Consider the following 23559-nt stretch of genomic DNA (forward strand, 5'->3'; position numbering starts at 1 on the left):
TAGATTCAGGAAAGCACCACCTGTGTGAGATTTGCATAGATTCAGGAAAGCACAACCTGTACGAGACCTGCATGGCTTTAGGAAACACCACCTGTCCACAGAAGTAGAAAGCAGGCAATAGAAAGGGCCTTTGTAGGACCCAGGCGTGTGGACCTAGTGGACAGACTCCCGAGGAATTATTATAAATATGTTCCAAGGAGTAAAAGAACCATGCTTAAAAATTAAGCAATTAAAGAAGATCTAAAAACAAATGAACCATGTTCATGGATGAGAATATTTGAAATTGTTAATATGGCAATATTCCAAAATTGATTTATAGCATCAACACAGTCCCTGTCAAAATCCCAGATTCTGTTACAGCAGAAATTGTCAAGTTGATCCTAAAATTCTTATCACAACTCAGAGCAAGCATAGTAGCTAAAACAATCTTGAAAAGGAACAAAAGTAGAAGACTCAAACTTTCCAATTTCCAAGGTAACTACAAAACTACAGTAATTAGGACTCTAATTCTGGTGCAAGGAGAGATACATAGATCAGTGAGATGGAGCTGAAGAGTCTAGAAATAAGCCTTCATATTGATCTTCAGCAAGGGTGCCCGGACAATTAATTGTGGACAGAATACAGCTGACTCTTGGACAACACAGGCTTGAACTGCATGGTCCATTTAGAGGATGTCTTTTTCAGCAAATACATACAGTAGTGCAAATGCATTGTCTTTTCCTTAGGATTTTCTTAATAACATTTTCTTTTCTATAGCTTAATTTATTGTACAAGTGCAGTATATAATAAATATAACATGCAAAATATGTGTTAACTGATATGTGTTTGTTATGGGTAAGGCTTTCAGTCAACAGGCTGTGAGTACTTAAGGTTTTGAGGAGTCAAAAGTTACATGCAGATTTTTGACTGCAAGGGGCTTGGTGCCCTTAACCCCTGCATTGTTCAAGGGTTGACTGTATTGTTTCCATGACTACTGTTGTAGGAGGACAACTAGCTATGTGCACACACCATTCTACACTGCACATACTAATTCAAAATGGATCTGAGACACAAATGTAGGAACCAATGAAACACCTAGAGAAAAACAGGACTACATCTCATGACCTTGGGTTAGGCAATGATTTCTTAGCTCTAATACAAAAGCACAAGCAACGAAAGAAAAACTAAGTAAATTTAACTTCATCAAAATTTAAAAAAATAAGTGAGTCAATTGTGAATAACCTGCGTTTGTATTATAGGCAAATGAGTATATGCAAATGCGCCTACACACCACTTTATTTGTTAGGGGCAGAAATAGAATATGGGGACTAGCTGTAGTTATAAGAAATATTACTCATGCTCTATTACCTGTGATTGTTCTGTTCTGCTTAGAGAAAGCACATTCTACTCTGGCTGGGAGTTGTTCGACTCGGGACATGGGAGTTACCCTTGGAATGCAATGCGGTCCATTCTCTTCATCTGAGAACTGCCTTACACAGTGGAAAGATTAACAACCCTATTCCTGAAACAATGGAGTCCTGGAGGCACCCGCCCTTTGCGACCAGACCCCCAGCCCGAGTTGCCTGTAACCTGTTAGCCTTATACCTTGCCTACTCCCCCATGCCTGTAATTCCTACTTTCCCATGTAATCTTTGCCCTCCTACCCAATAGAAGCAGCTGGCTTATGGGGGGCGGTAGAGCAGATTTTATGTGACTGGATCCTGCTGCTCTCCCATGCTGCTGGCATTATTGGAATAAATGCTCATACATCAGTCAACCCTGTCTCTGCTTAATAAGTTCAGCCCTGACCCCTTCACTGTCTGGTTTCAGATTCAGTGTAGCACTCAGATGGGGTGAACTCAAGTTTTGCTTTTTGGAAATTTCTGGGGTTTTTTCCCTAAATATTTTTGATCTGCAGCTGATTGAATCTGCAGATACCAAGGGCCGAATGCAATTATATTTTGAAAAAGTAACCAAGGCAGGTGCATGGCTACCTGGTGAGGTTTATGAAAGGGAAGCTGTTTGTGACCAGAGTTTTCCCTCTTTTTCCTTCCTTTCTAATCTCTAGTGCTTAGGATCATCTCCAGCAGTAAAGACACACATTAATTGTTTGATGATTTGAATTTCGCAGATAATAATAAATCAGAGGTACGGTACACAGAGGAGACCTGACTTGCTCAGCGCCACAGGCCCAGGAAAGGAGCAGCGTTGGGATGACAGCAACGTTAGACTCTGGGCTGAGACTCTGCACGTGCTCTAAGTTCAGATGCTATCCTGGGACCTTAAGTAGCCTTTGCTTTCTTGTTCAAAACCTCACTGACAACAGAAAAAGAAGGAAGTCCACCATTTGTAGGTGAAAAGTCACTTAAAATAATTATTTTTTTAATCTTCACCCAAGGATATGTTTTTATTGATTTTAGAGAGTGAGGAAGAGAGAAAAACATGGATATGAGAGAAACTGGGATCAAACCCACAAACTAGGCATGTGCCCTGACCGGGAATCGAGCCCACAACCTTTCAAGCTAATGGATTACGGTCCAACCAACTGAGCCACATGGGCCAGAGGGAAAGGTCGCTTTTACATCAGGGCTGGAATGGGAAGGGAAGCAGAAGCAGAAGGAGGCTGCTCTCCTGCCGCGTCCTGTGGCGTGCTGGCAGGCAGAGGCGGCCAGGTGGTGGGCGTCCCTGAGATCCGGGGACTCTGGCCGGGCAAAATGAACTTGCCTACAGGGAGGATTAAAACAGTTAAAATGGTGAATTTCATGCTGTGTCACTTTTCTCAACTTAAAATAATTTGTATAAAAGTATACCTGATGCTGTCCTAACTCTGGAGATTTTTCCTTTCTGTGCCAATAAAATTTTACCACGTCAATAGTTGGAGTTAAATGTTCTTTTACTTCCAAACTAAAGCATCGACTGTATATCAGAGTAACTCATGTATTATTAACTTAAAGGAGTTAAAAGAAGGGCCTTGCAATCCAAATCTTAAAGTGTACGCTGTACATTCTACAGTAAAAATGTGTGGCTCCAAATTCTGGAAGAAAGTGGTGAAACATTTAGGGAGTATCAAGGCCCCGCATGTAGAAAACAAAAAGGTCCCTCCCTCCTTGCACCCAAGACAAAAGGGAAGAAGACAAGACTGTAACAGTTACAGCAGTGAACCAACAAGGAAAGGAGAAGGGCTGGGTGAGATGAACTCGGGAAAGTGCTGGCTCATGTGAAAAACAGAAGTCGGAGAGGATCGGGGTGAGGTCATGCTCCCACCTCCCAGAAACCACTTCTGGCGAGTCTACAGAATCCTACAATTCTTACCCAAATCTTGATAGAAGAAAAAGGAGTCACAGTGCATTCTTGGCTTTTCCCACTTTTGATTATGAGGTAGTGAAAATGGCTGCAGTGCAGCTGAAAGAAGAGAGAGAAATGTCAGCCATCTGCCTGCCTGCCAGAGTCTGAAGCCTCCAGGGACCCCCATTAGTTGGTGAACTGAGCTGATGCTTAAAGCTGTCTCCAAAAAAGTGGGGTAAGCTATTCTCTCTCCATCTCTCAAGGAGGGGCGAACCCTCCTGTCTTGTGCAGGAGGGAGGCGCCCAGGCACCGCGACATGCTCAAAGGCTACGGAAAATCAGGCCTAAGGGGGCAAATAAGCCCTCGAACTGCCACCCAGAAAGGGGAAGATAAAAGGATCTGATGAAAGGACCAGCTGTCACCCAGGAGGAGAAGAGCACCTGGAAGGTCTGCACAAAGCCCACAAGCATGGACAACTACCGTCCAGGGATGAAGAATCAGAATGAGGGAACAAAAGACGAAGACTCACATGGTTTGGATTTTTCAACAGCAGCACCGGAAGCAAAAAAAGCCCAATAGGTTAATGACTTAAAACAGTGAAGAAAAGCAAGATCTGAACTAGAATTCTATATAATCCAAACCATCCATCAAACTTGAGGTTAGAACTTTTTGGATATGGAAGGACTTTAAAATATCTACTTCCATTTCTCTGGAAACTCGTGGAGCTCGTGATTCACCAAAATGATGGCTTAAGCTAAGGAAGTGAGCCCGGCCGGGCGTGGCTCAGCGGTTGAGCATCGACCTAGGATCCAGGCGATCAGGGTTCGATTCCCGGTCAGGGCACATGCCCGGGTTGCGGGCTCGATCCCCATTGACTCTCTCATCATTGATGTTTCTGTCTCTCTCTCCCTCTCCTTTCCTCTCTGAAATCAATAAAGATATATTAAAAAAAAAAAAGCTAAGGAAGTGAAGGCGTAAGCCCAAGAGGCAGGACCCCAACAAGAAGAAAGCGAAAGGAAGCACAGAGCAGAAGCAGAAGAAAATGCATCCTGGGGAAACTGGAGCCGCGCATTGACCGGAACCATGCCCAAGTTCACATCACTTAGCTGCTCCAAAAAACAGAAGCTGAGAAATTTTCTTAATTTGCCCAAACACTAGTTGTACCCTAGGCTTCTGACAGAAGCACAGGCAAATTCTCTCTGAAAGAAGATACCCTCTTCCTAGGCCTCAACCGATTGCCACAAATAATGATTCAGGGTAAATCAGTGGCTCCAAGGGGAACCAGGCCACGAGCACAAGGGGGCCAGGCCCACGGACAAGATCCACGCAAACCCTCAGACAGCGCGAGCATGCTCGGGAGGGACTTCGTGTGGTGGGATTCTCACAGCAAGCCCAGAATTACCTGCTGACTATTTTTAAAAGAATTTTTAAAAAGACTCTGCAGGGAACGGGAGACTTTAAAAACGGACTTGTGGGGTGTCCCTGAGATGGCCGTGGCCCATGTATTGCTAGAAAGGCTTCCAGGACTCAGTGCACAATCACACTTAGAATTATACAGCAGCAGACACAGGGCGAAGCCAGAACACGAGGCAAAGCAGGGAAGCCTGCGAGAAATGTGTTCGCTTCTAGGAAGACTTTTGCTAGGTATCTGTGTGGTGATTTTAACATTTGAAAAAAAATCACTTCAAGCATACTGATGAACTTTGCTAAGTTTACTAGTAAAGGACCCCAGCACTGCTAAAGGGAAGCATGAAGTTGGACCTAGAACATCTCATCCCCGTTAGCAGCCCCGAAGGAAACATGCGACCTTGGTAAACTCAAGACCGATGTCCTAGTGCCCATTTCCAACAATATCACCAATTCTGACAACCTGCATGGACATCCTGTAGCCTTCATTTAGAGAACAGCGGCTATTTGGTTGGCTCTTTGAAGCACTATTAAGTCTGGTGGTTAACAAATATAAGCATGATAAAAACCTTTCACTTGGGTTAAAAAGTTAATGGCAAAATGAATAGAAGAGAATGTCCTTGTGGAAAGGCTGAGGGGCCAGAATGGAATGTAAACATTCCCCGGTATAATCGGACACACTAAATACTTTGTTTGGGTTATCCTATTTAGGCTCAGGGGCTAGGGAGATTTATTTATTTATTTATTTTTTAAAATATATCTTTATTGATTTCAGAGAGAGGAAAAGCGAGGGAGGGAGAGAGAGAAACACCAATGATGAGAGAGTCAGTGATTGAGCCGCAACCTGGGCATGTGCCCTGACCAGGAACTGAACCCCCATCGCCTGGATCCCAGGTGGATGTGGGCAGGGGCTGGGGCGATGTAAACAGGGCTGTCCAACAGGACAAAAGAGAAGGGAGGGGGAGGGGGAGCCAGGCAGGAGCGTTTATTTATTCATTCATTTATTTATTTTAATCCTCACCTGAGGATATTTTTTCCATTGCTTTTCAGAGAGAGTGGGAGGGAGGGAGAGAAACATGACTGTGAGAGACACATGGACTGGTTGCCTCCCTCAGGCCCTTTCCTGAGCCCGGATGGAGCCCCCGACCCAGGAGCCTGCCCTTGAAAGGGGCCCGAGGGAGGCCCTTCGCCCCGGAGGACGCGCTCCCACCGAGCAGCCGCAGGACCCCCGGGTTTGTAAACCGTTTTCAGGACTACAAATAAAGGGTTACACTTCTTTATTTTTTTTAAGACATCTATTGATTTCAGAGAGAGAACAGGAGAGGGAGAGAGACAGAAACGTCAATGATGAGAGTCACTGATGGAGCCGCAGCCGGGCGCGTGCCTGGCCGGGAACCGAACCCGATCGCCTGGACCCCAGGTCCACGCTCCACCGCTGAGCCGCCGCCGGGGTTGCACTCCTGACAGCGAGCCTCTGTTGGTGAAGCGAACGAGTTAAACTCACTGTCCAGAACTCTGTAGTAAGCAAAGGCCCCAAAACAGGCTGCGTTGGACGGGCGGGGCCAGCCAGCGGTGTGCGGTGAAGTCCGGTGCTCGCCGGAGGCCACCGGGCCTGATTCCGCGGCCTCCTGGTCCCCGGTCAGCAGGGGCGTCTTGGGTCGGTGGCTGGGAATACACCGCACGGGGACAAGGTTCTCTCCTGGGCAGTGGCAGGGGAAACGGGCAGCCCGAGGGCACGGCTGCAGGCGGCGGGGGCGCGTTCTCCTCTTGGCTGTGGCCTCTTTGTAAGAAGTCCCCTGGCCCTGGCTTCTGTGCCCCGGAGGCGGCTTCTCGCCTCCCCTCGGGCCGCCCGCCTCCCAGGCCAACCTTGCGGGCGGGTGCCGCGCGCTCAGGCTGCCGCCGCCCTGCTCCGGGCTCGGGGCGCACGGGGCGCAGGGGGCGCAGGGGGGCGCACGGGGCGCAGGGGGGCGCACGGGGCGCAGGGGGGCGCACGGCGCGCAGGGGGCGCACGGGCGCTGGGGCGGCGGCCGGGAGGAAGTGCGGGCCTGCCCGGGCGCGTTAAGGAAGTTGCCCAAAATGAGGAAGCGCCGCGCGCTGGGCGGCTGAGGCGACTCTGGCGGCGGGAGGAGCGAGGAGGAGCCCGTGGCCCGCGCTGCTCCGCGACAGCCCCGCGGACGCGCCGCTTCCCTGCGCCCGGACCCCGCGCCGCCCCGCCCTTGGCTCACCTGCGCAGGTAGGTGTGGCGCGCTCCCGCCCAGGGCCCGCGGGACGCGGCGTCCGGGCACCTCCGGGCTGGGGAAGGCGGCGAGGGCGGGAGAGGCCGTGCGCCCGCTCAGCCGGTTTCTGGGCGTCCACGCGCTGAGGCGGGGACGCGCGGAGCCTTTGAAAAACAGGGGGGAATTGGTGAGAATAGAGGCAGGGAGGTGGTGCCAGCTGTTCTCCTAAACCTAGAGCCTCGCGGGGTCTGGCTCCTGTTCAGGGAGCGAGGCCTGGGCCGGGACTGTGCGGGGACCCGGGACCCCAGGGGTCCCGGCCGCACAGACAGTGCGGAAGCAGCAGGTCCTGGGAAACGGGCTGCACTCTGCAGGCACCGCAAACTCGGTCCCCGAAAGAGCACATTTTCGTTTGGCCATTTACATGAATGGTCTGGAAAATTCCACAGTGTTCACTGAAGTGACTCAGTGTGCGGCGCTCCCGTGCCAGCAGTTTGATACGCACCGCGCTCCTTAAGGACAGAGAGGCGGGCAGAGCTCGGCGGTGAAACTTGCTCCCCGCTGCCGAGTTCAGGGCGAGTGCTCCTCGCACACGTTCTCACGGTGAAGTGGTAACTTATGCGGCCAGGGGCGATTTGGAGGCAGTAAAGCTTTAGGCAGCAATGTGTAATATATGTTTGCAATACGGTTCCAAAATTTAAAGCGACCTAAATAATTCAAAGGCCCTTCATTATTTCGGTTTGTTTGAATGTTCAAGCATTAGAACAACAGCTAAGGGAGAAGTTCGGGTGTGGATCCTTCCCCGGTGGAAACAGTGTTGCAGGTTGTTCTAAGGAGCTCGCCTGGCTCGCCACAGAGTCCACACTGTCGGGTGGCGGAGTTGCTCTTTTTCTTAACGCCTCAGAGCATTTCAGCCGGTAGTTGAGCTGATGTCAGAAAATTGAATATTCGTAATAAAATCAAAAACATGCAATGACGGAGAATTTCTGAAAGAAATGGAATTGACTCTACTATCCGATTTCTTTGTTTTAGTGAGAACAAAGTTGTTGTTACACAGCAGCCTTTCAATGCAACTAAACGCTCCCTTCGCCCCCCCCCCCCAAGTCTGGATAGTGCATGGATGTATTTGTATTTGAACTAAAAGGCTTAAATGCTTGTAGAGTATTAGGTGTTTTAAGTGAGGAATCTGGTCAGTTAAAATCTATATCATACTTCTGATGTATTTAGAGAAATTTTGCAGTAAAATAGAAATTAATTTGTCACTCTGCGTTTGTAGTGCTTAGACATGTAGGATTATATAAATAGCCTTAACTGGAATGTTTTTAATGTTTAAGCTAGGATAAGATTTAGGTGTGTACTTTAGGTCTTTGCCTTTCCCGAGGGGTGAAATTGACAGGGAGATCATTTTATTGCTGGGTTTGCATTTCAAAACCCCCTACCTTCCTGAGGCTTATAATTAGTAATCTAAGTATAGGTCTGATTTCTCTGTTTTTAAACCAAAGACTTCTTAGTAGGACGACACTTATGCAGCACGTTGCATGCCCTATAATCACTATTCAAGACCCCTGTGCTTAGATGCGTTTTCAAATTCAGGATTTTGCAGAATTTAAAATTCAAAGTTCAAATCTGAATTTGAGCACTGAGAAAGACATTTCCCAGAACTTAGGAAGGTGCGCATGCGTGCTGACATCCAGCACTCCAGTGCAGCGTCCTGTGATCCACGCAAGCTTTCTGCACCTGTACTGTGAATAATCTCATTAGGTGACATAAACAAAAACTGTGAATAGCTGAGCATCAGTTTAGGGCAGGTGTGGTCGCTAAGTAAGGGTCCCTAAATTTCCTAAGAAGACTTATTTTTTTAGGGCTTTTTTTGAGTTAGGCTAAAGAACTGAATCTGGATTTGACTCCATCAAGCTACTGTTTGCTTTTGACAGCAAATTACTCTTCCGTTGCCCAGTATTGACACTTTCCATTAATTAGATGGGCAGTTTCCCCCTTTTAGAGAGTCTGAAATATCAGGATTTCATAGAATTTTCAATGTTAACCATCAAAATATGAATTCTGCAAGTGAGAATAGGATGTTTTATCCTTACTGATATCCTTACTGATGTTTTATCCTAAACAGATTTTCTGACAGTCTAGGATTGTAGGGCAAAAGCACAGTTGCTGAAGGAAAGGGCATTGTCACCATTTCCAGCTGCAGTGTGTCCTTGGAAGAAATAGGGTCTCCCGTCTACTGTGCAGCTGGCTCTGTCCTCTGTGCCTGAGGAGTGGAGCGCACTTTCTACACTCTGAGCTAATTTTTGCTTTTTAAACTTTAACCGTATTAGATTTTTTCTAACTACACCCTAACTCACCTTTCTCTCCTCATTTGCAAGTTTTAACATTTTCTTCCCTTTTGGAATAGTTTAACTATAAATGAGTGGAGAAAAAAATGGCAGTTTAGGTCTTTGGGGAAAATTTTTCTTAAATGTTTACATACTTAACTTTATTTTTCTTTGAAAGCAATTAAAATCAAGAGGCAGAGTCTTAGCGAGAGTTTGGAGTTAGGTTGCCTGACATGTCCTTTCCTACCTTACACTTTGGTTTGAACAGGTTAGTTTCTTCTCACTTGAAAGAGTTTTTATTTTTTTAACTGAAGAATTGTGGGGAGATTTAAAAAATAAAACTAGGCTAATTCAATTTTAAAGGAAAAATTTATTCATTTTGATATTATATTATCAGAGAAATTTTCTGTTAGCTTAAAACTTCATCTGACAAAGTTATCTTGTATCAACTTGATTTTTTCGCCCTTAATAATTAATTATGTAAGTTTTGCTATGAGTCTTGAAAAGTGGTTGAATTGGAATCTTAAGTATAATCAAATTTAGCCAAGGCAATAGATACCAGTCGAAAGAGAGCATTTAGTTCATGTTACAGTAGATGGAACAAATAAAAAACAACTCTCTCTTGATTCTTTAATTTTTGGGGAAAATCATGTATTTATTTTTGGAGGCTGCCAAAGGTGGGTGATGAGAGGAGGAAGGTAGAAGCGATTTAGACTATTGGTGATGCCTGGATGACAAAGGAGGGTGTACGGAAAGCTTTTATGGTGGGCGTTGCCTGGCGAGCAGCATGCTCTGTGTGGGGTACCAGGATCTGAACCGGGAGCCCTTGCTCCTGAAGCTGGTGGCAGTACCCCTCACTGCTGGGCTGGAGGGCTGGAGGGCCGGAGGGGAGCCCGATGCGTGCGGGGTGGGGGCTGGCCTTCCAGACCGGCTCGCCGAGAGTGAGAGGCCTGGTCTGAGCGGAGGCCGAGCGGGCTGGCGCGCTGGTGAGCGACCCAGGCCGCACAGTCAGTGGGGCTGTGGAGGAGGGAGGCGCCCTAAGGCAGTGGCAGCTCAGGATGGGCCTGAGCTTTGGTTCCATGGGTTGTACTCTGTGTGGCTACAGAGTGCATGCAAATTCCAACCCGTGGCCTTCTAGTTTCTCTCTCTGTCTTAATTGGCAAATCTTCATTCTGCTCTGGCCAGTCTGATTAGTTTCGTTTATTAAATCTATCTGTTTCTGTTGAGTTGTCATGGAAATGTTTTGGTATGACAGGAGCCAATTTTTCTTTTTATTTAATTTTAATTAATAACAATACTTTCCCATTCTATAGTATTGTTCCCCGAAAGAAACCTTTTTAATTTTTTATTGCTATTTCTTCTAGAATTCTTCTCATTTTCTTATAATATGTTTATTTGCTTATGATTGGATGTATCAGTTTTAGACAGTGTCTGAGAAAGGAGCCGTGGCGTCCGGGACTGGCCGCCACCCAGCATGAGAGTCCTAGAGCGGGGGATAGGGTGCTGTTTGGTGTGCACTTTATTGTGGTGATGTTTACTGCTAGTGCAAGGCCTATAACATAGCTCCATCTTCGTTGTCCCGGGGTAAACTCTCGTCTGGCTCTGTGCTTTCTCAGCGGGCCCTGTGCCTGTTACACTTGTCCCCTGACTCTCGGAGACTGAGCTAAGACTCCTCTTGGCACAACCTCCCACTGAGCCAGACCAAGCTCTCTATTGGTTCCACTTTCCTCTCTTTTTCTGGAACCCTCCACCCTCTTGCTCCAGACTGTTTTTCTGCAGTCTCGCTACACACACACTAACAATTGAAGCACCTGTGGGGATTGGCTGACTAAATACATTTTCTGCAAATTACTTTATCAGACCCTTTGCTTTGCCCTGTAGGGTCTTAACATACCTCTCACTAACAGTCATGTACATTTCACCTACTGTAAAACCATGTCATACTTGTTGAAAACATTTTCCCAACCTTGTTATTTCTATGGCTATTTATTTATTTGTAGCATAGAACTGTTGTAATTTCTTCCATCAGAGCATGTTCTGACTCATGTTAGTGAAAGATTATTTTTAATTCCACTTTAGCCATTGGTGTCTCCCTTTAAAACCAGTCTCCATGTTACCTCTGTATTTGTCTGACACTGATGTATTTTAATCTGATTGTGGGAATTTGTCCTTTCCTGGGAATGTTGAGTCTGAGGCTTTCTTCCGATGGCTGGCCAGGCTGCCCTGGATCCCTGAAGCAGTGCTGTGTGGCTGTGGGTGGTTTTCCTCGGAGCACCTTGGGGACTGGAGCTCCTCAAGTCCGCTTTCAGAAATACTGGTGACCTTCTACTGCCCCTTTACAGGATTCTCAGTGTTTGCTTGGGTAGAGGCAGAATACTGTGCTCAATTTTCTCTTAAATGCTAAGAATATTTTAATCATTTGATTGCCATAAAGCCTCAAAGTCACATTTACTGAGTATTTGTACCGACAGTAGTTGAAAGTAGGGCTGTGAGATTAATCAAAGAACTTATATGTTTATAAGCATAACCTATGGACACAGACGTCATTTAGGGAAGGCCTGGGGGTGAGGTGGATGTGGGGTAGAGGGGATCAATGGGGGGGGAGGGGACATCTGTAATACATTCAATAATAAAGATAAATTAAAAAAAAAAGAAAAGAAAGTAGGGCTCTGAGTCCTCAGTGGGTTCAGATCCCATCCCGTGTTTTAAAGCTACCCTTAGTCCTTGCAGATGGAATGATCACAGCAGGTTTTACTGTGATGGACGGAGGGGATCACATGAGCAGTCCCCGTACCTGGCCTGTGGTCAGAGTGGACACAGCTGTCACAGCTCTTCCCCCCCCCCCGTGGCTCAGGGAATCTGCCCTGCAGCCCTGGACAGAGGCAAATAATAGACTCTCAGGCAGGCCCTGGGGCGGGGTAAGTGCCATTGATACAAAGGTTAGCTTCTCTGACCGCCAAGGTGGGAGAACTTTCGTCATTTTCTTTCCAAAAAGTGTTAGGTTGCATACCTGATGCACAGGTGCAGTCCAATAGTGGAGACTTCAGACAGGACAGCAGCACCATCCTGGCCTCTGCCCGAGCCCGGCCACCCCCACCGTGGGGGCCACTTGGGGTATTTTCTCCCACATGGTCCTCCTGTGTATACATGTGTGCGTCTTCAGAACATACACTCTCGGGTGTGCGTGTGTGTATGTGTCTTCTTATTACCAATATCATTAACTTTTTTTTAATCAACATCACCATGCCAGGCGTGGGGCTCCCTTCCCATCAGTGACTGCTGTGTTTTAATCTCAGAGGGGAAAATACCTTTTGCTGATAGACATGTGGAGGCTCTGCTCTAACCCTGGTGTCGCGAGCTGGGCATCAGCAGGGCGCCCCTGTCCCTCTCCCTCTTTGCCCTTTGCACTGTGCGTCATGCAACCATCGAGTCAGTCTTTAGATCAAGAAAGACCTCAGCCCTGTCTGCCCTGTTGTCCAGGCCATCCGCTGTCTTTTACATTTTGGCAAGTAGGTGGTTAAAGTCAAGGAGTGTAATTCGTCCTGTGTTGTTTAAGGACACATTAGGCTCTTGGTTTTTCATTTCTGGTTCCACTGGGGACGATCTCTTGCTGCTCCCTGACCCCCCCCCCCCTTTGACAGCCGCTCATCTCATTGGTGTCGTCCTTCATGGGGTTTGCTTTCCTGGTCTGCTCGTATCTCACCCCACCACTGAGCGGGTCTTTATTTTTGGAGGGTGCCCTAAGATGGGTCTTTTAAGGCTGGATCTGTTGCGTGGCCCTGTCGCAGCCTGTCCCCATGAGCGAGGGGGCAGGTGACCTGTGCACGGGGAGGATGGGCCAGTAACCAGTGGGAGGGGACCAGGCTCCCTGCTCTTTGCTGGCCATGCCTGCTCTGCACAGGAAGGCCTTCCTGCAGAGGGGCCTCTGCCGCTCTTTGGGGAGCCACAGCTGAGGGTTTGGAGAGGGCTTGGCTGTTCCTCCCCCACCCCACCCAGGCTCGGCCATGTCCAAGGCTTCTCCCATCCCCACAGCTGCCCCGCCTGCGCTTGCGCTGTGGTTTCCCTCTTCAGCTGGAGCCCTTCGTGCTTTGTGTCCGTGGCGCTCGTTTCCAGGGCATCAGCTTTGCTCCCCGAGTGATCATGGATTTATGTCCTGTTACTGCCTCTGGTGCTGCTTCTTTCTCTGCTTTAAAGCTGCTGCTTGGGCTCGCAGCGGAAGTCCACCGCTTCCTCTTTTGCTTTTTTAGCAACACCAATCAGCTGCTGGCCCGAGCTGCGAGGGGAGTGACAGGCGAGAGGGAGAGGGCTCGAGGGCTCGAGGGCGCAGGGCTGGGTCCCAGCACCCAGCTTCTCCGTTGCCCTAGGAGCTGGGCTCAGGCAGAAAGTGTGTGTGAGGAGAGGGCGGCATTGTGAGGCCTTCTGGTTCCAGGAACCCCCAATGCACACGCGTAGTTTCTCAGCAGCCTGTGAGGACACCCTGAGTGTCAGGGGTGGCCGTGGTCGGGGAGCCCTCTAACCCAACCTGCGGAAAAGCAGGACACCCCGAATGTTGCTGCTAGGCGAGGCCTCAACCGGGTGTTTCTCGTTCAGAGCCAGCATTACCAGGACTCTAATGAGAGTGTAAAGAAGGGCTGCCACCGCACCAGCACCAGCACCGAGGCGTGAGGGCCTGTGAGCGGCCCCGGGAAGCCGCGAGTGCAGCGTGCGGGGCGCTCTCAGCTGCACGTCAGTTTCCCGCGCTCGCCAGGAGCTCTGGGAAACATAGTTATCTTTATAGCGTTGCGTTGAAAACTTAAACAAATTCAATATGAGTTGGACCAAAAGAATCCCAAATCAGTGAGAGTTTACTATGAAAACATCCCTTGGGCTCAGACGAGGCTGACGCGCCCCTGGCCCTCCAGCCGAGCCGGCCCGCGGGCAGCTGCTGGGGAGGACACGCGGCCACCGGTGCGCACAGCGGCTCCGCACGGCCGCCCTCCCGCCGCGCCTGCCTCACACGGGGCAGGGGGCTGCTTGCTGCACGCGTCACACGTCACTGTCACGGGGCCGGAAGGACAAGGTTTCCCTAAGGGTTGGGCTAGAGCAGGGGGAAGAGGACAGTTTCAAGTTCATTTCCGTTCCATGTGGAAACACTGATGATGCAGGCGGGATTTCGGCAGACATCTGCCTCCCGGTTCGGAGGCTAGGAGCTCGATCCCAGGGTGTCACAGGCTGGTTTCTCCTGAGGCCCTCTTGGCTCTGGATGGCGTCTTCTCCGGGTCCTCACAACATCTTCCCTCGGGGTGTCTTGTTCGAGTTCCCCTTTTATACGGACAGCAGTCATATGGGTCAGGGCCTCCCTGAGGACCTCATTTTAACTTAATCAACTTTGTGAAAGCCTGTGTCCAAGAGTCCCATTCTGAGAATGGGGTTAGGGCACCAACGTACGAACCTGGGGACCATGACGACTCAGCCCGTAGCGGGCTGAGTGGAGTCTGGCCTCCCTCTCGGTGGCCTCGTGCGGGACAGAAGCTGTCGTGCCAGCTGAGGCGAGCGTCACATGGTGATGGAGCACTGCAGACGTAAACACCAAACACACTGAGCAGGCATGATGCCTGAAATACAATTTTTCTACCTAGATAGATGAAAAAAAGCTCTAAAGGAACTTAGGAGAACACCCAGAGAAAACATAAAAAATAGGGGTGATAAGGGGAGACAAATTCTACAAGGTCTACGGCAAAGCTGCAGTGTAGACCCAGATCATTTGTGGAAAGTTAGTGCAAGGCAAGGAGGGCATTTATTTCCCAGCAGCCAGGGGAGGGAGAATGGGCTGCTATCAATTAATTGTCTTGGGAAAATTGGCTAATACTCTGGAAAAACATAAAGCTTTGCTCTTTATACCAAAATAAGTTCCAGGTTGAACAAAGAATAACAATATAACAGTGAAATCATAAAAGTTCTGTAAGAAAAGTTATGTGAGTTTTTGAGTAATTGTGGAGAAAAGAAAGCCCTTCTGAATATGACAGGAATATGAAACCGCAATAGAAGAAAGGCCAGTGAGCATGGTTTCTAAAGCTTTGAGCAAGTCCCCATGTGAATGAAAAATACATATAAATACGTGGGAAAACTGTAAGATACGTGTATTTTTAATGCCTGTGGTAAAGTGTCAATAGACTTAATATGCAGTGAGTTCTTTTAAATCACTGAGAAAAGTAAATACAGTCCAGTGGGAAAATCAGTCAAGGACACTAAACAGCAGTTAGACATGCAGAGGGACCCGAGGTGCTCAAGCACCCCTGCTCCCCGCAGGTGACCAGATGCTGGAAAGCTTTATGCCCAAAAGCTGGGGCACTGCCACAGCTTTTGGGCAAAGTCTTCTGAAGTGTTTGTTTATTTATTTGTTTGTTTTATTGCTGGCACTATTTCTGATGTGCCCATTTCCCCGTTTCAACGCACATGTCCTTTGACTCAGCAGTTTCAAAGTTAGGAACCTGTTACACACATGAAATGACAAAGGTGGAGAAACGTGTGCCTGCAGTAATTCATTGCAGTGTTTTATTTTGTAAGGCAACAAAGGAAGAAGAAAAGGAAAGGAACCGTGTGCCCGTGGGGGCTGGTAAGTCCACTAGGGAGCGTCCATGCCCTGGGCCCCCTGTGGTCTCTGTAAAGCGTGGAGTCCTGTGAACCAAATTATGAAGATGCCCAAGTGATACTCAGCTAAAAAGCAAGATGTAACTAATTCATGTTTAAAAATCACATACATGTTCTTAATGATGTAAGCTGCAGTGTTATTTACTACATACAGATGCAGGTCTGCCTGTACAGGTGTGTGTGTGAGAGAGAGAGAGTGTGTTAGTGTTTGGGTATGTGAGTGTGAGTGGGTGTGAGTGGGTGTGTGCCTGAGAGTGTGTGCACAGGTGTGTCTGGGTGTGTGAGTGTTGTGTGGTTATGCGGCTGTGTGAATGAGTGTGTGTGAGTGTGGGGGGGTATGGGATGTGAGTGGGTGTGTATTTGGGTGGGTTGTGAGTGTGGGGGTGTGAGTGTGTATGAGAGAGAGAGAGGAAGGGAAGGAGGGAGAGAGCGAGAGAGGGAGAGACAGATTGAGAGGGAGAGAAGGAGCCCAAGTCTTTATGTTGTGGACTCCGTTCCTTGGCAGCTGCAGTCAGCAGGTCAGGAGGTCTGTGGAAGCTTCAGAGGAAGGCTGCCAGGTGAGATGCCAGGTGTCCTCAGCACATTCTGTGAGACCTCAGGAGACAGGTGAGCGGGGCTGGATTCTCAGAGACAGAACGAGTGCCTGGTCTGATGGAAAACCCACCTGTAACATTTCTACACAAGACTATTCGAATGGTTTCCATCCTCAAGAAGAGTGTTCAGCATTTTCCCACTGTAGTTACTTTCTGCCAGACAATTTGCTGTCCGACTGTTCCTCTTTCTCATGAGGACATGAGCAGTCTCATTCTGGCCGGGAGCTGGGCTGTGGTTTCTTGGTGTATGTGGCTTGGCTTCTGGGGCTTAGGGCTGCAGCAGATGGCGACATGAGGGCCATTTGGGGATACTCTGTAGCTGTGTCCTCCCTGGCCTGATTCTGTCACACACACACACACACACACACGGGAACACCATGCAACCCTCACGTGTGTTCCTGCATTTATACTTAGTAATAAAACTTTTAGGAGCAGGGCCTTGAAATATAAACATCCAGTTCCAGAAAGTGGCTCTAAAGGCCCTTTCTGGGGGCAACGTAGTTGGCAGAGGCAAACCAGGCACATGGCTGTGAATCCCATCGTTTGTTGAAAGGGCTTAGGCTCTGGCAACTCCACCTGCAAAATGAGGCTGCAGATGCCTGGCCCCAGGGGGTCGTGGAGCTCAGAGACAGGCTGAGCAAAGCCTTGAGCAGACTGGCATGCAAGGAAGAGGCTGTGCCAGATGGCCCTGGTCGGCTGCAGGAGATCAAGGAACTAAATAATCTCTGCTTACCTGAGGACTGAAAAAACAGGTGTTTTAGGGAAAAAATGATTTTAGAAGACCTAGTGGGAGGGTAACGGAAACAGGTGGCTCCCACCCAACAGTGTCAGCTGACTGAAGCAAGTCTGGTCCCTAAGAGTTCGTTTGGGAACCCTGCTGGGCTTTAGCGCACTGGGAGTGTTTCCCTCCCCAGTCTCCTGTTCCCAGTCATCGCATGGACACCCCTCCCCAGGGCTCACTGCACCACTCTTCCTGCAGCGCTAAAACACTTTGTGACCGTTTTGGCCCTGGTCATGCACTTTGAAAAATCCAGCTGGAGCCTGTGCTATAGAAATCCCTGTGCTCTGTGTGCCCAGCATGTGGCATCTTTGCCCATGCAGGCACTCCTAAAGTTCCTTGCTTGCATTTCAATAGGTCAGGTGTGATCTGCAGATACAAAATCTAGACGTCTGGAGTAAAACGTGTCTCTCCTTAATAAAAAGAACACCTGGTATCTCCACGTTTGGCCCAAGTAGGAGAAATGTCGGGGGGGGGGGGGGCTCTGGACCACACAGCCTATTCCTTGGGTGAATTTGTAAGATTCCCTTTGTCCACCTGCAGGCCCTTCGCCTTGGTCCCAGGGAGCACTGTCTGCTACTCCGCCTCTAACACCTGGCCCAGGCGAAAGCAGAGGCCTTTTCCCAGCCTCCAGGCCAAGAATCTAGTGCCGCGCTGTCCCTTACATCCCCACAGCCAGGTGTAGCCATTTACATTCAAGCACTTAATACAATTTAAAATGCAGTTCTCAGTCACACTAGCCATACGTTGAGGCAGGAGCCACATGTGGCCTTGGCTTTGTGCGGGGCAAAGTAGACAATCATATGGTCATCTCAGCCTGGTGTTGGGACAGATCCAGATGCCACATTGTACCTGAGCCACACACAGCACGTTCTGGGACTCAGGGAGGGAAGCAAGCTTCTACCCCTCACACCTTTCCTCATCTCAGTGCCACTGAAATGGCATCATAACACTCCCCACTTGTCCAAGTGCGGACCCTGAGCATTTCTCTTTCTTAAGGGGATCTGACCATGGGAAATGACTGCGACACCAAGAGACCCCAAGTCTTGTCCACAGGATCTGGCCTGGCTCTTTCATCCTCAGCATAGTGACAGTCTCCTACTCAACACGGCAGCCCCCTCCCCCGCACATGCATACACACAGCATGCGCACACAGCACATACACACACAGCATACACATACACAGCACACATGGCATATGCACACAGCACATGCGCACACACATGCACACAGCATGCACACATACAGCACACACATGCAACACATGCACACAGCACATGCATGCACAGCATGCACCTGCATACACAGCACATGCACACAAGGCACAGACACAATTACAGTCTGGCTCAGTGACAGGAACTAAAGTGGTTCCCAGGGTTTCCCTGGAGGAGCCTAATGGGAACTTAGCCTCGGAGGACGTTAATTAATGTATCTTCAGGCTAAGCACTTGGTTCAGTATGGTTTCTGAAAGAATAAAATAGTTTTTGTTCAAGAGGATTTAGAGGTAATGGAAAAACCTTAGTACTTATTAATTTCTCTGCAGTAAAAATAAGTCCAACATCATTTTCTCAGATTATTTGGGACCCAAGCTTCTGTCCATTTAAAAGGGGGATTTGAAGAGGGAACGCGCCCCTCACGAAGGTGAAATGAGAAGGCGCGAAACTTATGGTGTGGCCACGTCTGTTCTCTCAAGCACGAGAGACAGGACTGTCATTTCGGGGACTGCGCGCCATGTGCTCACCGGGGAACCCGGAGAAGCGCAGGAGCAAGGGCGAGAGACAGGCGCACCTGTGCGAGGCAGGCCCACCTTGGCAGGAGCCTGTGCTGGCAGAGGCGACGCGGGGACCTGTGCCCTGGCTGGAGGCCTGGCTTCCCCTCTTCTGGGTGGTGGTGAGAGGGGCAGTTTGCTGTCTCTGGAATTCCGGAGCTGCTGAGTGTAGGAAAGATAAAAGACCACAGAGAAGCAGTTTGGAAGGTCTGTGAGTTACGGGCTTCCTTTCATGACTCAACCCGACATCAGGAAGTGGGGCAACACATGTGCCCTTCCTGCAGCGGCCTCAGCAGGGCCGTGGGCACAGGGACACGGGCACGGCCCTCCCCTTGAGTAACTGTGGTAGCAAAATTAGTCTGAAAATTAGCGTGCGGGTGCGTGCGTGCGAGGGTGTTGTTAACTAAAAGTGCTTTCTTGACTTATGGCTTTGATATTGCTTTCTTCCATCTCTCTGTGAAACCCTCGACTGTTGACCTGGTCTGGGTCTGGCATTCCCTGCGCCCCTGCCCATTTCGGCTCCTTGGCTCCTGGACCTCCACTGTGGAGGCCATCTGGCTGGAGCAGTGATCCTGCGTCCTGGCCGAGGGGAGCATCACTCGGCAGCTGTGAAAATACTGATGTCTGGGCCCCCAGAGGTTCTGAGTGAGGACCGGGTCACCAGCACTTCACAAAACAGCACCCGCGTGACTGCAGCCTGCAGAGAGGGGAGAATCCCTGTCCGCCTAGAGCGTCTCTGCTGCAAGTCCGGCTCGTTGATGAGCAGCCACTTTTACAGTTGTCTGTGCATCAGAAACCCCAGGGGCCGGGCCTGTGTGCACAGGGTTCAGAGGCACTGGGGGATTGGGAAGCTGGTGTCCTGGAGGCCGACGCCCTGCTGAGGCCTGATGCTCCGCAGAGCCGCAGAGCCCGCCTCCTTCCACCCTTTACTCTGCTTTCGTCCCCGCTGAAACATGCAGCGCCCAGCAGCCCTTGCACCAGCCTCCCTCCGTCCGCTCGCTCGGGGGGCCAGGAGGCGCAGGAATTCACTTTCCTTGGTTGGCTCCTGGATAAGAGAATCCAAGAGAAAAACTCTCTTCTATTTCTGGACATTCACTTATTTTAACTCTGAGGGTGTGTTCCTCTTCGTTACTTAAAGTCTCTACTTCGGGGACATCCGTCTTCATATTTTTGATCTCCTTTGTCCTTGTATTTTTCTGTTGAATTCGGTCACTCTCTGTTAATTCCATTTCATTTTTGGAAGCTACTCCATCCTGTCCGCTGTGTTCTTTATGATTTAATGTCTGTTCTCTTGCTGTCAAAGTAACACCACCATTTCTCTCCTCCTTTGTTTCCTGATCCCTGTCAGCCTATTTCTGATGACTTTTCTCACCTCCCCTCCTCACCCCCTAACATCTGCATCTCTGATTGAGCTATTGTTTTATTAACAAAGCGACTGCTATCTTCAAGTTCTTTGATTTCGTGGCTCCGTGTGTGGTCTTGATTCATCTGCTCCTTGGAAGGGTTCTCTGGCAAATGTGTTGTATGTACCGTGTGTTTCTCCTATTGCATCTCTCATTTTATTTAGTGTAATTGTACAGACTTGGGGTCAGGGCCTCACCTGGGAAATGGCTCATGTTGGGAAGCAGCCTAGGATGTGTTCCAGCCTATCAGAATATTCTCCTCAGTCTCACCAACGCTGTGTGTGTGTGTGTGTGTGACAGAGCAAATGGGTGAAATGTTTCTCTCTTCCCAGAGAGGCAGCTGGCCATTCAGAATCTCCTGTCTACCCTCGAGAAAGTGCTGGCTCCCCAGGGCTGTGCACACCCAGCTCGCAGGCTTAGTCTGAGGTCTGAGGCCCCTTCTGTGGCAGTCTTCCCTGAGGGTCTTCACACTCCAGGTCCAGCCTTTGCTGCTCGGGGCTCTGTTTGCTGTAGGTTTGGGGCTTGAGGTGTCTACTAGTCTCATGGCAGTTCTCTGTCTTGTCCTTGGTGAGTGATTTCAGAAAGAATGGGATTGTGAAACCTTTATTCTGTCAACACCCAAGCTAGCTGACATTTTGATATTTATTTTACAGAGCAACTTAGAGTCTTTGGTATTTTTCTTGAACAACTAAGTGTCTGCAGGAGCAGTTTAGAACAAACAAATGAGCACAAAACAACTTAAAAATGTCCAAAAAAGTTTACCCAGCTCTCTGCTTCCACTGGCCTCTCTGATCAGTGTGGCCAGCCAGGGCCATGGTGCTGCCGGTTCTCTGATCTGTTCAGCTCGTTGGTTTGGTGGCCACTCCTGCCGGCCAGGACTGCTAGGTGCTGGGGGCACAGCAGCGGCCAGCAGCCTTCCCAGCACTCGTGTGGTTTACAGTCTGGTTGAAAGCAAAAGTAGGACCGAGCACCAGGCCTCGGTCAGGTGCAACCTCGTTTATTTTTCACAGCAGCCAACTTAAGAAAATAATTTTTTGAAGTACAGAAAAGAGCAGTGCCTCTCATAATTAACAAACTTGTATTTTCTCATTTTTGCCCTTATTTCTCCTAAAATAAGAGCAATCCAGATAAAGTGGAAGAGTAAATTGTGAGGGCCGGAGAGCTGGAGAGAGCAGGGCTGCGCCCGGCACCCAGGCGCCTCTGGGTGTGGAGGCTGCGTACTCTTACTTGGTAGAGAAAACTCCTGTTTCTGAGAGCACCAGGGAACACTTGCTGGAGCCTGGACAAGCTCAGGAGATGCTCTTACAGCCCTGAGGCTCCCTGAGAGTGGAATTTTCCAGCAGTGGTGCCTTCTTACCCTGGTGCTGGTTTTCACAGTAACCTGCACTTTCCCATCATGTGTTTGTGACCAACAGGCCCCTGTGAATACTCTCCGGTTACCCACAGTGGATAAGTGAGTCTGAGACCCACGGTCAGCCCTCTGTCAGTCCATCCTACGCTTGCGCATTCGCAGGTCTGTGCTGTGAACTGGCCTGCTCGCTAGGGTTGGTTTGAGGCCACCTCTGTCCTCGTGGTGAGTGAAGCCCGAGTCACCCACCAAGTGTGCACACGCCCGCTGAGCTGAAACACTAGGATGCTGTGCCCCAGTGTCCTTTCATGTCAACTGAGTGCCACATTTTTGATTGTTTGTGCTTTTTGTGGGTGACTTTGCTGGGAAGTGTTAGATGGGCTTGGTTCACCACAAGGTACAGTGCTGTCGGCATGAGCTCAATGCTAAGTAATGAGCACTGCATATTAAATGAAGTGTCTTCAAACAGAAATAGTTGGTCGAAAGTCTTGTCACCAGGGGCCTCTGGAACCTTGGTCTGTGTTCTCCCAAGAAGCAGTGTCTCTGTGTCTCTGATTCTGTGTTTAGGGCAGCGTCATAGGGCAGCGTTTTCACAAATAATCAGAATGGATGGTGTGTGTTTTTCTTTTACAAAGTAAAGAAGTAATTTTTAAAACAAAGTCAAATTTGACTGTCTGTATGAGACCTGACTGAAACAGATCGACTATTGTATAGCACAGCACAGACCTCTTAGCCTTGTGTTTCATGCTAGTTGGCTAAGTTGGCAGATTTTTCTTGAGTTCCTGCTTTGTGCCAGGATGTCAGTGAGCTGGTGCAGAGATGGCATCGGATTAAAGGCAGTCTCATCACTGGATGTTTCTGTGTACTTGTGGCACCAAGCCCAGTGAGTTCTCCTCAGAACAAGGATCTTCTCACTCTCACACCATATTTTTCTCATGAAAGAATAACTTTTCATAGCCAATAGTTCTAAACAGACGTTTTTCTCATAGCCAGAGGCAGGTCTACTTCCAGCTCTACGCGTGGAGACTGGAGATGTGATATACGCACCCCCGGGCAGTGCCAGGCTCACGGGAGTCGGGCCCCGGCCCGCACAGCTCACGTGCGCGCGGCTGGCCAGGCCGCAGGCCGGAGCCCTCGTCCCGGCAGCGGGCAGCCGCACCGGCGCGGGGGGCAGGTCCACAGCTGGAGCGGCCCGGGGTGCCGGGTACGCCTTGAACGCACCTAAGGCAGAGCTCCCATGTTCCCACCAGAAACATGCAGGCCCAAAGCTGTGGTTTTATGGGATATTTATGGCTCCTGCCACCCAGATGCCCGTTCCCCAGTAAGCGATGCTGCCGGGCAGTGGGTGGGGCCACAGCCAGGCGAGGGAAGGGCATCCTCGGGTGGGGCAGCACGGCTGTTACCAGCAAATGCTGAACCCAGGCCACTCGTGTGATGGACCATGATGATCCTCGGAGGTAAAATGCTGGTCACTTTAGCAGTCGAGGTTTTAGTGAACAAAATACTTTAGGTACTGTCATAACAACGGAGAATTCTTTTCTGTGTTTTCCAAGCTTGTCACACACTCTTCTTGGATCCTCCTGTCACCCATGTGCTCAAGGGCAGTGGGTCTACGGTGCAGTGTTCCCCCACTTGTCTGGTGAGATCCATAAACACGGAGTCGTTACTGCTCACTGTGCCCGCTGCCCGCCGTGGGTGTGCCCATGGTGGATGTGCACAGGACTCACGCAGGGGCCTTCCTGCAGTCAGAGCCATAACCGATGGGCCAGGCTCTAAACTCCCTTTAAAGCTCATGCGATGTAGGGGGAGCTTTATGCTTTGTTTTTAT

The 23559-nt window shown here is 49.4% G+C and overlaps 1 protein-coding gene across 1 annotated transcript in view; it reads left to right on the forward strand.

Moving 5' to 3' along the window:
- The first annotated feature begins 6759 nt into the window (after nucleotides 1–6759).
- Nucleotides 6760–23559, forward strand: part of SYK (spleen associated tyrosine kinase) — a 68118-nt gene continuing 51318 nt past the window's right edge. Inside the window, exon 1 of the mRNA XM_081150497.1 lies at nucleotides 6760–6904. The gene's annotated coding sequence lies outside the window, so the exon portion shown is untranslated. The remainder of the gene's footprint in view (nucleotides 6905–23559) is intronic.

This window comes from Miniopterus schreibersii, assembly GCF_964146895.1.
Source record: "Miniopterus schreibersii genome assembly, chromosome: 11".
Lineage (NCBI taxonomy): Eukaryota > Metazoa > Chordata > Mammalia > Chiroptera > Miniopteridae > Miniopterus > Miniopterus schreibersii.